At 34.8% G+C, this 15,495-nt stretch overlaps 1 protein-coding gene across 1 annotated transcript in view; it reads right to left on the minus strand.

Annotated features, from left to right (window-relative positions):
* ANOS1 (anosmin 1) overlaps window positions 1–15,495 on the minus strand; it is a gene marked incomplete at both ends in the record, with an annotated part of 131,797 nt that overhangs the window by 77,083 nt on the left and 39,219 nt on the right. The gene's annotated exons all lie outside the window — the stretch shown is intronic.

Genomic DNA, 15,495 nt, shown 5'->3' on the forward strand with positions numbered 1-15,495 from the left:
AGCCCTCAACACAAGAACATGGACATATTAGAACGAGTCCAGAGAAGGACCAAAAATGTGATCAAAGGGCTGGAGCACCTCTCCTATAAAGACAGGTTGAGAGAGTTGGGGTCATCCAGCCTGGAGAAGAGAAGGCTCCAGGGAGACCTTATAGCAACTTTCCAATACCTAAAGGGGGCCTACAGGAAAGCTGAGGAGGGACTCTTTGTCAGGGAGTGTATTGATAGGACAAAGGTTAATGGCTTTAAACTAAAAGAGGGTAAGTTTAGATTAGATATAAGAAGGAAATTCTTTACTCTGAGGGTGGTGAGGCCATGGAACAAGGTGCCCAGAGAAACTGTGGATGCCCTATCCCTGGAAGTGCTTAAGGCCAGGTTGGACAGGGCATTGAGCAACCTGTTCTAGACGAAGGTATCCTTGCCCATGTCAGGGGGTTTGGAACTAGATGATCTTCAAGGTCTCTTCCAACCTGAACCATTTTATGATTCTATAATTCTATGATGATGGTGTTAATTTGCAACTAATTAAGGCAGAAAGCTTACGTACTTTTAGGCTGGACAATACTATATACAGCCATGTATTTTTACTTTCTTACTTCACTGTCAAACTTACACACATGTTAAGAAGCACAATAAAACTTTTTTACCTAATCTCACATCCCCCTTCTCAAAGCAAGAGGTTATGGGAGTTAAAGAACTTACCAGGTTTAAATTCTGGTCTCCCAGCTTCCTGAAGCAAGTGCTCTCAGATCTCAGCAGTACTGCATACTGCCCTTACTATTTTCTGCTCTAGAATGTTCTCGCCTTCTATTCCTACTACACATTCTTTACTCTGGGTGTCTACAAGAGTCTTGGGGGCATGCAAATTTTTGCAATGCCTATTCTAGAGATATTCTGCTTTAAAAACTCAAGGATTTCTCAAGTCCTCCTCAGCAACATGAAGAATTCAAGCTGGAGGAGACAGACAAATATTTCTTACCTCTCTTGAAACTGACAGTTTGATAGATATTAAAAATGTACATGAACATTTTCATCTTTATCAATTCCCCAAAAGCTTAAAGTGGAAAAACTAGAGATATAATATTAGCCAAATTAGTAATAACAAAAACTAATCAGAGGAAGGGCAATGAACTGCATTCTGAAATTTCTATTATAAGAAATAAGATTTTTAAAACTGAAAATAATAATCAGACGTAGCCCATGAGGCTTCAAATCAAAGTCAACTGAAATCAATAATACCTTTGAATTTACTTCAGCAGATTTTCGGTTGGACTATAATTGTTTTAATTGACTCTTGAAAGATAGCTTGTGATCATATGATGTACATTTTAATAACAGATAGTTGAAAACTGAGAATGTTAATCATAAAAGGCCTTTTTTTCCACATTTTTTTTACTATCTGTGGTTTGAGTGAATACATTTTTTGTAAATATTTATTCAAGTTTGCATTTTTCACCAATATATTCTAATTTGTTTTAAGTTTTTCAAATATCTTTATGTTTCTGTTTGCTCAAGGTGTGACACAGCTTGCCTTTGGAAGAAAAGATGCAATTCTCTTTTACCATTTCCTTACCAAGTAACTCATTTTTCAAAAATTAGCAGATTGTTATTTCCAAAGTTGTTTTCAGTACAATGTCAAAGTATGAACCATTTAAAATTGTTTACTAAACTTCAGCAATGTTATAGAAATTAATTTAGCATGCAATTTTTTACATTTTATTGTAAAAAAAAAATGTCTATAAAGTGGTGATTTTATTAATTTGTAATAGTTCTGGTCTATTGCTTTGAAAGAGACGCCAAATTATTGTACAAGATTTTACAGCAATACTTGTTTCCTGAAGCTTTTCTACAAAACAGAAGACACAACCTTGCAACAGTACCACTATTCTAGAGCTTTCAATCAATTTCAAAAATATTGTGTCCAATTACTAACTTTGTCTGTTAAATGCGATAGTTACTTCATTAGCGTAGCTCATAGGTGTTGTATTAACACATGTATAAGAAAGTATTGTTCAAAGAAAATGTGTCCAGTTCAAACTGCACTTCTTAATTGCTTAAGCAGAACCAAATTAGCATTCTCAGCCTGCATTTCCCTAACAACAGGCTTTCAAGCTGAAAATAATTTGTAATTCAAAAAGGATTTTGGTCAATAGATTCTAAGAATACAAAATATGTTTGGCACTTAAAAATTCCAGGACCTGTTGAAAACTTAACTTATGAGTTTACATTTTCTTGTTTCCTGTTATTTTTCAGTGAAACATTATAAAATGGATGTATGATTTGATACAAATTGGAATTATTCCCAGACATTCAATTTAGACTAGGTCCATCGCTAATATCTGATGAAATCTTAATCTATATTTAGAACAGCTCTTTAATTTGACTCCAAATGATGTAATGTCCTTGTGGCTTAATAAACAGGAAAAGATGCCAAGAAAATTATCTCTTACATAAATTTGAAACATACCAGCCTTCTATTCAAAATGTTTTTCTGTACATATGGACAGACTGTAAGTATATCTGCTGCTATATGTTTACTCCAATAACAGATGCATAAAGATGAAATCAGGTTGATTTATTCATTAATTATAACATTGTGTGTTATATCTAGCACTGAATGTGCACAAATTACATGCAATTTTAATTTATGAAAATTCTACTGTAAATAACAAGTCACAACATTTAAAAAACAAACAAACAAACAAACAAAACAAACAGTACTTTTCTACTATAAAAATAGAAAAGCACAAGTACAACAGCTTATTTTTTTACTCTGTTTGCTTGTCATTGGAAGTGTGAAATATGTAGACATAATGGAAGTAATATGTAATGTTCAGAATGCTGAAAAAATGATTGAAATAGTTCTCAAAGAATTTAAAACGTCATTTACCCTATCAGGTCTGTCCGTGATTTGGGCAATATAATGCCTTTATTGCATTTGCCTTGAAGCAGGAGCAGGAGAGAACAAAATAATAGTCCTGCCAAGTCTCCTATGACAGAAGAGACACTCACCAATTTAGACTTCACCTGAAGTCCACTCTCCCCTTTTTCCCTCCAGCTTAATGCCCTTGTCTGACACATCTGCAGTGCAATGCTGTTACCAACTTCTACAACTGTATCTGGCTAGTTGTAAGAGTTTACTAGTTCTTACATGTGTATATGGTGCAGGAAATCTCACATTTTAAGGAAACAGAATCATGGTGCAACAAGGAAAATGTTTGTCTAGATATAGACATACTTATGTCTGTCTATAAATAGACTATACTCTTACAGAAGAGCAATGATTACACAAGGGGAACATGATTCTGAAGACTGGAGATTATCTTCTGCACATTTCCCAGAAAAAGTATTTCTTTCCTGAAGAGTATAAGTGTTCTAAATAAACTCCAGATCACGTAGAAAGAGATTCAAGCATTATCTCAGACATGTGAACAAATTAATGTAACATCCTTGTCAACTGGGGATTTGGGATATGGCAAGAACTTCTCCCTGATATTCTTAACACTGTAGCTATATTTCATCACAGCTACACCTGTTTGATTTTTTTTTGTTTGCTTCTTTCTGTTTTTTTTGTTTGTTTGTTTGTTTGTTTTGTTTTTTGTGCATCAATGTGCAAAGGTTTCATCTGGATTTTTATTTCATGCTTCTCATCTTGCTTAGTTTTGTTAGGTAGGGCACTGGTGTTATGATAATTTGACCTGTTGTGTGAAAAACAATGGGAAATCACATAAAGGAATTTTGAAGTCATGTTTAGTAAAAATCAGATGTATTCTCTTGTGAGTGGAGACTGAAACAACAGTTTTTATACTTACTTCACTTCTTATTTTCTGAGCTATACAATATGTTTTGCATATTACCATGATTTTAGGAGAGATGTCATGTAGGAAAAAGCAAGATGCACAGATCAAAGAGTTGGCAGGCAACTTTGTAGATTATTTCATTATGTAACCACCCTTACATGTTAACCCCTAAAGCACAAGAGTTGCTACAGATGGCTTTTGATGGCAATTTTTCCTCATTGTAGTTGTAAGACACATTAGAATGATTCACAGATGAAAGAATGTCTAGCAACACCTGTACTTCTTTCAAATCAAGTCAGAAGTATGATCACGGTTTCTCCAAATGCTTCCTCCATCCCTTTACCCCGCACATATAGAAATGTGAAGTGTGGTTGTTTCCCACACTCAGCTGGCATACATGCTTTGGTATAAAATTATTCAATCAGAACACAAAATTAAATTTGTCTCACCATGTTACTTTTTTTTGTCTGTTACAGATGACTTCAGTAATAAAATGAGAGCCAGGTTGTTACTGAAACTGACAAAAAATGTTGAAGAGCATGATTCAGTATTAAAATTTTAGTTTCATAAAATAAAGAAAGGTAAAGCATTTGATTTCCTATGAACCAAATGATCTTTGATATTCTGGGTCATGATACAGGAATAAATAGTACACATTCCATTTCACATCTCTTTCATCAAACTTGAGCCAACATCATTAGGATGATTGAGGTGACGTACAGCAGCATATGACTGTTTTAGCCAAAGAAATGGAGAGGATAAATGTCTTGAGCAGTGGATGAGACATGAGTTTTTATGTTCGATTCTGCAAATGAACATGAAAAAATACTTGTGTGACAGATAAATGCATTAGTTAGGTGTTTCTGAAGCTTTTTGAGAAGCTTTTTTGTGGCTATGTTGCTTTGAAGGTCATATAAGGAACAGTGTTGATTTTGCCATGTGCCAAACTGAGAGCTGTTGTGGGATTTGGTTGCTCTACCTCCCTTACACTGGCTATCTGCCCCTCACAAGAGACTCCAAAAAAGGACGCATGTTCAGAGTTTATCCTCCTTAGTTGATAAAACCTCATATTAAAATTTGCCAGTATTAATTTATGTTTATTAATTATGTTGATTCGGGATTCTAGATTTCATGTATCCCCTTTATTTTTTTCTTCAGGACAAACATTTCGTGATGCTGCATGCTAACCCACCTGGGCAATGCTAACACTGTCTAATAACTTCTGAACATTTCTGGAAAGACCAAATTGTGCCAAGTAAGATAGCTGAGAGTTAAATAGAGGTTTCAAGGAATAGTTAAAACACTATGTAGAACAATTATTTGTTCATTATTTCCTGCTCCATCACACCAAATCCTATTACAGGACATTACACCATGTAGAAGTTTACTGAAACCAACAAAGTACATGTTCATGACAGGCCAGTATATATTAATAAAGTTAAAATATTTCATCAACCATTCTTTGGAGACTCTAATTTAGAAGAATCAATTGGAGACACTTCTGATATATAACAAGAATCAAGCTCTTTATCTATGAATATTTATTTATGCTGAAAATAGAGAGCCAAAGTATGGCAGAATTATTTCACACCTATCAACTTATCAGGGTATCAGTTATCATACAAAAGAAATGAAAAAGAACAGAATTAGTCCAAAATGTAAGCATAGCCATAGGGAACACATACATTATGAGACATTGATTATTCCAAAGATATTCCAATAAAGCTTTCAATTTGTCAAAGCCATCTGTACTACTACAGTATAATAATTTTCCTAGTTTAATAATTTTCCTGTTTAGCACAAACAAGTGCAGACAACACATAGTTAATAAGTAGATCAACCTGTGAAAAGGGGTCATGATTTCTATGCTAGAGCAGAAACGTTTCATTGATGTGTTATGTAGCACAACTCTTCCTTTGTTGCACTGAGATTAGATGGCATAAAAAAAATGATTATTGAATTCAGTGGCATTATCCAAGCACCCTATTGACCGGGAACCCCACAGGATCCAGCAGTGTGCCCTGGTAGCCAAGAAGGACAATGGCATCCTGGCTTGCATCAGGAATAGTGTGGCCAGCAGGACTCGGGAAGTGATTGTCCCCCTGTACTCAGCACCAGTGAGAATGAACCTCAAGTACTGTGTTCAGTTTGGAGTCCCCACTACAAGAAGGATACTGAGTTCCCCAAGCAAGTGCAGAGAAGTGCAACAAAGCTGGTGAAAGGATTAGAAAAAAAGACAAATGAGGAGAGGCAGGGGGATCTGAGGTTGTTTAGTATGGAGCAAAGGACGCTGGTGAGAGACCTCATCACTCTCTAGAACTACCTGAAAGGAAGGTGCAGAGACAAAGGTGTTGGCCTCTTTTCTCAAGTGACAAGTGATAGGATGTGAAGAAACAGCCCTAAGTTGTGCCAGGGGAGGTCTATATTGGACATTAATTTCTTCTTGGAGAAGATGCTCAAGCATGTGAATGGGCTGTCCAGGGAAGTGGTGGAGTCCCCATGCCTGGAAGTATTTAAGAGACATGTGGATGTGGCACAGAGGGGACATGGTTTAATGATGGGATTCAGTAGGTCATGTTGATGGTTGGACTTGGTGATCTTGAAGGTCTTTTCCAACCTAGATGATTATCATTCTCTACAACTACCTCAAAGGAGGGTGTAGTGAGGTGGGGTTGGTCTCCCAAGCAACAAGCAATAGGACAAGAGGAAATGGCCTCAATTTGTGCCAATGAAGGTTTAGGTCAGATATTAGGAATAATTTATTCACTGAAAGGGTTGTGAAGCATAGGAACAGACAGCCCAGGGAAGTGGTTGAGCTGCCATTGCTGGAGGTATTTAAAAGACATGTAGATGTTACACTTAAGAACATGTTTAGTGGCAGACTTGGCAATACTACATTGATGGTTGGTCTTTATGATCTCAGAGGTCTTTTCCAACCTAAAAGAGTAGGTAATTTTATGTCTGCATGTCTGTCTAATAAGTTATCCCAGTATCTCATTATACAAATTGAGGATCATATAGTTTTTTGAGCTGTGTTTTTAATTCTGTTCTTTTCATTTTTAAATATTGTATCCACAAAACATTAACTCTTATTCATACTCCATGTCTATTATAAATTACTGACACTTGTTTTATGTAGTAGTCTGTACCTAAGGTTTTAGATTTTAAAAGGAATATCCTAAAATAAATAAATAAAATCCCTATCCTGTTCTTAGTTGAATAAAAAGCGATATCAAATTAGAACTAAAATTTCATAGGAAAGCAAGCCTTCCCTCTGCACAAGCTGCCTTGGTTGCTATTCTGCTAATATGTTATGTATTTGTATTTCGTATTTCTTTCTTCCCCATCCATCATTGCTGATTTACATAAAATAATCATACTTAGATTTAAATAGGTGCAGAAAACTCACAAAGACATTGGGTAGCAAATATTTCCTATATTCACTGAAATATTTCTACCAAGACAGCCATAGGAGATGAGTAGAATTTTCATTTCAAAAGTTATTATATCATTAAATTATTTATTAATTTTAATTATATATATATTATATATTATATATACAAATTTTAATTATATATAATTATCATTATATTTTTCATCCCAGTAAGCACGTCAATTCTTAGATAAATCCATATATGCAATGCCAGACTTATAGAATATTATTATTTTTAGTACAAGAATGACTCTAGTGATATCTATGCACTTTACTAATGCTGGAAAACTACTTCCAATAAACTCCATGAGAGGTAAATACAATTTTATTTTACAGATGGGGAAGTTAGAGGAGAGGACACAGAATTTGCTAAGACTCCTTAACGTGTATCTACAATAAGGCCATGTGTTTCTCAAGTCCAGATAAATCAAAATAGTCTTATTTTTGCCTGAGTTACATTCATCCATAAACAATTAACCATTTAAAATCCCTTTCTATCCTTGGACAACAGTATGGGTTCCCCAAGCTTTAAGTACCTCGTTCATATTTTGTTGTGACAATCACCGTATCCCACCTCTGTCTTCTTTTGTACTCCTTTTATATACCTAAGAATATCAAACCCTAAGATTTCCTCACAAAGGCTAATCTGTGATTTCTTTCCTGTCAAAATGAGGCTGGCTAGCAAAATAAATATATAAATATAAAATATATAAACATATAAATATATATAAATCTGTCCAGCTTAACTTGTTTTGACTGAAGCAGGCTATCATGTGCTTGCTGGATTAGCAGACTGGGGAAGCAGTAATCACAGGGATACTGCTGAGAGGGAAAAAGTGATAAACAAGTGGGGACAATAATCTCTTCAGTGGTACTATAAGAACCAGAAAAAGCATAGTACACAAATCAGAATCTGTAGCTCAGCTTAAAGGAAACATATATGTTGTGTCTTTAATTTGTAATTATTTATTAGAGTGACTTCAGCCACAGCTGAAATTTTTGTTGTTGTTGTTTTTGTTTTTTTTCTATTATGAAAGTCTACACTCATCAAAATGACAAAGGAAAAATACAGCTTCAAAAATGCAGCAGGTTATACTACAATTGCATTTTATTCTTTATTAATAAGATCAGGAAAGTTTCAGGTGTACTGGAAAATGGTAATCAGCATAAATGAGACAGTGACTCCCTGGACAGGATCCAGAGAGCCATTTCAACCTTCAAACCTGTCATCATCTAAGTGCTAGTTACAGTAGTGTACATACATACGCATACATATGTACACACACGTATGCTCAATGTAATTCACCAGAGTGATTCAGATCATTAGGTGTGCAGAGAACCCATGACACATCAAAAAACAAAAAAAATACTCTCGTGGAAGTGTTATCCACTTTTCAAATAGAAGCAAACAGAGAACTTAGCTAGTTAGCAACACACTGATATAAACTCTGAACTATGGATAAATGAATGCTTACAGTGAGAAACCCCAATCAAATAAACTTCAGAAAAAAAAAATAAGAGCAGAAAGGATGAAGGTAAGTTACCAGCTCTAAAGGAGAGAAGAAAAGGGGCATTCATTTCTCATCCAATAACTCAGAGCAACATCACTTCCCACTCTGTCCATCAATAAGAGTGAATTTGTAAAACAAAAACAAACAAACAAACAAACTATTAAACCCTCTTAACTAATGTCCCAAATTAAACACTGGTGTAATCTATTTGGTGTCAGTTGATGTCAATTATCACTATTCAGTTTGGCACAATTTATTATTTTTGTGGTACTCCTCACATAATTGTGCATAACATAAAAAGTACAAGCAGTATCCTCCTTTAGAATAAAGTCAGCTGCACCTGACCAAATAACTGTAAACTGACCATATAGATGCAAGTGACCAAATAACCGTGAGCACTAGCTCCAATACTCCTCAGCAATGAAGACTGCTAAAATTAAGCAATGATACTTGCTTGCAGCTCAAGAGGCAGCCTGAGCAAGCCTAAAATTAGCACACACCCCTCCTCCAAGACAATTTATCTGATCCATGAAAAAAAAAGAAAATCACATCAACCTGAACGTGAATTGAATGCTGCTGCTTTTCTCTTCCCTCTTTTAAACAAAATCTGCATTTCAAAGGAAATTGACAATTTTATGTTGGATAATGAAGACAGTATATGCTAACTCTTCCCTTTGTATTTCATGTTTCTTATCTCCCCTTTTCAATTTTACATCTTAAAATACCTGGTTTGGCTGGTAAGAAATCCATTGTCCCAAGAATGCACATATTACAAGCAAAGCAGTGGTCTTATTTTTTCTGGCTATATTACTTCATGATGATAACTTTATCAATATTACAGAATAACTGAAGTTGGAAATGAACTCTGGAGATCAGTTAGTCCAACCCACTCTGTTCAAAGCAGAGTCTGCTAAAGCAGGTTGCTCAGGATCTATACCTATTCATAGAGAGAAGGGTGCAGTTGTATATTCATTCATAGTACCACAGGAGACTCATGTTCTGGTTACATCAGAATACAATATAGCTATACGCACAAAAGCTCTGTAAGAAAAGTCTGTGGCCTGACAACTTTCCCATAATGACTGCACCATAGTACTAAGGCAATTACCATTATGCTCAGCCTTCACAGAGTATTTATTTTGCCATAGCCTTCTGAATAAAAAATCCACTAGACATATTAAATGATACTATCATAACAATCTATATGACTCTGCTGCATTTTAAGGGCTGGTCAAGTGCATGCTTTAGGTATGCTTCAGTGTGAGTACGCTTGAGCACTACTTGAGCATGAACTTTTGGATGTGAACTAGCTACTGAACAAAAAGACAAGAAAACATTGGGATTTGGTATTTTATTATTATTATTATTATTAGTGATTTCAGTCTAACTAGACATATCAGTCACTAATAGAAATTTAAACCATACTATAAATATTGGCATGAATTTTAGTATGGTCCCAGTATTTTGGGCAGACAAAATCCTTCAGTAAGACAGGGTTTACAGTAGAAGCAAATAGACATTTTATTTAGACATTCTTGTAGATAGCACTCTATAGGCTCTAGGAACTCAGGCTGTAATCATCTGTAAAGATTTCTGCATCAACAAGCAAAAGCAAATCCTGAAACTGCATAAACTGTCATTAAGTAAGGCACCACTGTTCAGCTTCAGAATTACACTCTCTTCCTTAACAGCACTCCCATTTCTAGTAATATCAGTGATGTTCTTAGCACACTGACACTTAAGAACAAAATTACACTGATTTCATTGGGAACTAGATTTTATCTGAAAAACATAATAAATAAAGCACGTACAAGTGTCTCTAAATTGGGGCCCAAGTGGAGATACTTATGATGGATGATTACCAATGTCATTTAACAGCTTTCTAGTTTTCCATTAGAATTTCAGACTGAACAGTCTCTTTTTAAATGCCTAATAAGAAGTCTCTCAAAATATCCTGATGGTCATTAATATTTTTGGAAGACTGATTATGTTCAAGAGCAACCCTTTCAAACCTAAGCTTGCCTAGCCATACTTTATAAAAACATGTACTGCAAACAAAAAAAATGAAAATCAGGATAACTGTCTCTCAGTATAATTGGATGTCAAGCATAAAAAAGAAACACAGACAAAAAGGCCACAGGAACTAGAGTATTCACCAAAAACAGCTCATCTTCACCATTTCAGAACCTCATAGGCAGACTGCAGTCCCAAACACATTTCAGCATCTGTCTCAAGCCAAATTTTCTCAGGATGGCACAACCTATGTTTTTTGCATGTGTAAAAGTAAGTTTTTGTGAAGCAGCAAAACCAATCATAGATTCAGATGTAAAATGTTCAAACTGCATTTAGATCCATGTAAAACTCATCTTTCAAAGAAATTATTTCTTTATGAAGGATGTGAATGAACTTATATGAATGGACTACTGCATCCAAGGGAAGTCAGATAAGCTCTCCCAAGGAAATCATGTTTCAGGATAGAAGCTAAAAGCTGAGGTGAGAAGATGTGCAGGACATCTGGAAACAGAAGATGCCATATGTTTGTGCTTTTTTTCTGCCTTTTCATGCCAACTCCCTCTAACAAAGGCATAATCTTGTAAATGTTAGCAGAAGTCATTACAAAGGTTAAGCCTTATCCACATAATTGAATCAAAAGGCTTTTCAAGCACACAGACCTTTAAAAACAGAGTTTAAGCAAGTGGAATTTAAAAAGAAAGAGAAATGAGCATATTTGAGAATTATGCATTTCTATATAGGCAGATACTGTTTTACTTAGATAATGCAGCAGAAATAAAAATAAGTAAAAATGTTTTACCTTCCCCAGATAGAAGTTTCTTCGTGTTATTTTTTAAAATCCCAGATATGTGAAAACACAACTATGAAAATATGAGTTACGTATAAAAATTGACATTCTCTACCCAATGTGGTTTATTGAAAACCTCCATCATTAGCCAGCTGAAAAGAATTAATGCTAATTTCTCAGCTACCTTCTGCAACTTCCAAAGAGAAAATCACTGTAAGGCTGCAGCCCAATTGCAAATTCTTCCACTTGAAGGCAGTTATTGCTGGAAAAAGACCTTGTATCACTGCAGTGTCTTGATTTTCAATGAAGATTTGTCCGGGTACAAAGTAAGAAAAGCCCCTGGAAGTTCCTATGCTGTATTTGTCTTGTGGGAGGAGTGACCAAGATCTCTGGATTCAGATCTCAAAAAAGCCTCCTGAGCCAGGTAATTGAATGTCATTGCCAACATCAATTCATCTGCTTCAGTGAGAATAAGAATTATTTTCAAATGTGTAGAGATATATAGGTACATACTGTATTTCTAATCAACAAGAATGATTTTTCTCAGTTAATAAGAAAATTAAAAGGTTCACAGTGTAGGAACAGTTAAACAAGGAGCATGTTTAGTGCTTTCAGTAGAAGATGATGATATCCAAACAGCTTAAGATAATTAACATCTTGAAAATATATCACAGTATCTTACATTATAAGATCTAGTCATAAAGTCTTATATCACACATAGAATGAGGCTGCTATACGTGCACTGAAGCTCCCCATTTGTAATTTTGTGAATTTCTTTCACATAAATTTCCAACACATTTCTACTACTTTATTCTCTATAAATCAAATATTAGTGACTTAGTTGTCTGCTTTCTGCAGGTAGAACATAATTGGAACAATAATTTAAAAAAAAAAAAAAAACTTTTTGTTAGATCGGACCTGACATCATAGAATTCTGTATGAAGAGGTCGAGGAAAAAAAAAAAAAAAAAAAAAAGGATCCTGTTAAGATTCTCATCCTTTAAAGGAAATTGAAAGAACAGCAAAAGAAGAAGAAAAAATGTCCTTCATGTGTTTTTCCTTAAATTAGTGTTAGAGAATGCAAGGGGGAAAGTTTCTCCCCCCTCTCCCTCCTCCCTGCTCTCTCTTGCTCTTTCTTTGTTTTTCTTTCCTCAGTGAGAGAATGCTATTCTACAATAAAAATGTCTTTTCAGTAATTTGTCATCTGCTCTGAAATGATTCCTCTCCATATAACCTTTTGTTAAAATAGGCAGAAGAACACATTTCTTTCTGCAAACAGGCACAAATAAAATTTCTTCCTACTATACACTGGGTAGACCAGATCAGTTGACAAACTGTGTTACATGAACATTAATACTGGAAGATGAAATTACATGACACAATTCATACTTTGTCCAGTAAAAAATTGAATTAGTGTGTTTATCACTTCCATATTTTAAAGCTTAAATTTCATATATCAAGATCATCCAAAAATAGATAGTATTTGAAAAATGTTAAAATCTGTAATTTTACAAAATTATGTATTCTTGATTACTCATTTTGTGTGTACACATATATTAAAAGGGAGAAAACAAGCAATGCATATTTAAGTTTATGTTGACTTAGAACTCAAAGTTTTGTCTTCTTTCAGTTAGACCTAACATCAACTATGAGATATCAGTTCTATCATAAGCCTTATTTCTGAACATCTTCACATTACTGGGAGTCTTGCATAAACACACGCTTCAAGATTGAACCTTTATGTTTGCCCTACATATTTCAGGAAGTCCAAAGGAAGCTTACAAACCCACTTCTTTACAGAAAAATGTCCCATTGGTTTTAGTGGCCAGATCATTTAAACTATCTCTCATGTCCTGAAGTGCAGAGACCAGGCTGCTAATGCCTATATTTGTGCATATAAATCTCTAATCTGTCAATCCATTTCCCTGTGAATAGGCTATTTTGGTTGGGTTTAAAGCAGTGGGAAGTCGACCTACACGAGAGAGTTCTCTTGTAAAATGACCGGAGGTCAGTGTTATTATCTCTGTAGGCTACCAATGGTGCATTTGTTCCACCCTATGTATGAGTCATTCATTTATAATAAGCTTCACTGTGCTTTGAAAGTGCTGGGAGGGATGGGTACAGAAGCTTATATTCTGTCAATTGGCTGAGGCACAAGACGACGCCAACGAGATGTCCTCAGTGTTTAACTGTTCAACTAGAAGATGATTAACTTTCTTATAAATAAATTATAGAGACCTTACACCCAAATCCCAGCAAAACTATGGTATAATCATACTTTTACTCTGGCAGCCACTTTGTTGTATACTTCCTTCACTTTTGAAGTTCTCATTGTTTATAAATATCGATTCATTATGCATACTGTCAACAACAGCTTCCATTAAAAGCAAAAGTAGTTACAAAAGCTAGCTTAAGCAATTAAAGTACAGCCACATTATCAAGATGTGAATTCTATATCCTGTGCTTATCTTTCATACATCAAACTCTACAATGAGGCAAATTTAAATAATCCAATTTAAAAAGCTCAATATTCAATTTAAAGTAAATTATGCACAGATTTAGGTTCAGATTTTCCAGAGAGCCTAAGGAGTGAGACGCAAAACCCTCCTACAGTTGGAACAGAGTGGAACATTTCTCTTTTATAGGTTTCTTAAGGGAGTGAAAGGCGGAGAAAGGAAAACACAATAAAACAAAACTGTTACAGGATTACTGCATTCACTAACATTTGTAAATGGCTGCTGGATCCATGCAAGAAAAAAGTATGCTCCTACTGAATATATTTCTACAACATGTTTACGCAGTTTTATTCATAGTAGTTTATAAATTATAACACAGAAGTGTTTCTTAAATGTTTCATACACTCTTTTTAACAAGCAATCTCTTCAATTTCAGAATCCCTTATATATTTCAGTTACTGTTATTTTTTTCTTATTCCATCACCCTGAGGCTTTTTCTTAAAAGCCTTTCCACCTGTTCTCTTTATACGATGTGGCATTTTTAGTTGGTAGGCCACGAAACTAAAGAGAACTTGGTTAAGGCTTTTTTAATACAAGAGACAAAGGTGTCAAGACAGATAAATTTTTGTGGCATTGTCTTGAAAAGATACAGAACAATACAACTTGGCAGCTTGACAACTCTTCCAGGCTTTGTTTACTGTTCTTGCAACATTCACAGTAAATGAGATCACCAATCAGACAAGGTCAGAATATCATGCTAGCAAAATGTTGATAAAATATAGCACAGAGCATGCAAACTGCATGTCATACATCATCATAGAGGAGCTTGGATTACTGTAGGCACACTATGCATCAGTAGTACTCGGACATTAACCACTTTGACAGACCACCCCAAAATAACTACATATATGATTTATTTAAATAGGAAAAATATTTTTACTTTCTTTAATAATATTCTGGAGCCATAAACAGAAAGTGTAGTCAGTGTTTTGAAATGCAATTGCAGACATTACAGAAACCATTTTTTGCCTCCATTTTTCAAACATATTCATATCGCTTCCAGGTTATATGATGTTTACTTTCAAGTCAAGTACCAAATGTGGAGTCATTTGCAAAGCTGAAACAGTAGAACACAAACAAGGGGCAGAAAGGTCAAAATAGGCCTGACATCTTTACAGGCCTGTCTTCTCAATGACAGATTTCCCAAAACACGTTGTGTTTCTTGTTAAGCAAGTGTCACTATTCTCTTTATTGTCTTCTTCAAAGGTGTTAAACAGCTCTGTACTGTTTGATAACCTGTCATCACCTAACAAATGTTAGTAATAAAGAAAAAATGCACTAGCTTTCTATGACAGCCCTATAAAACATATTCAAGAGCTTTCTCCTAAATTCACTATTTGATAAAACTACAATAAAAAGTACAACTGTATTGAGGTATCTCAACTTTTCCCCAGGAAAACAAACAAACAAACAAACTGTAATGCAGTTAAAATGTCA

This window comes from Netta rufina (genome assembly GCF_964035555.1).
Source record: "Netta rufina genome assembly, chromosome: 1".
In the NCBI taxonomy this organism is placed as follows: Eukaryota; Metazoa; Chordata; class Aves; order Anseriformes; family Anatidae; genus Netta; species Netta rufina.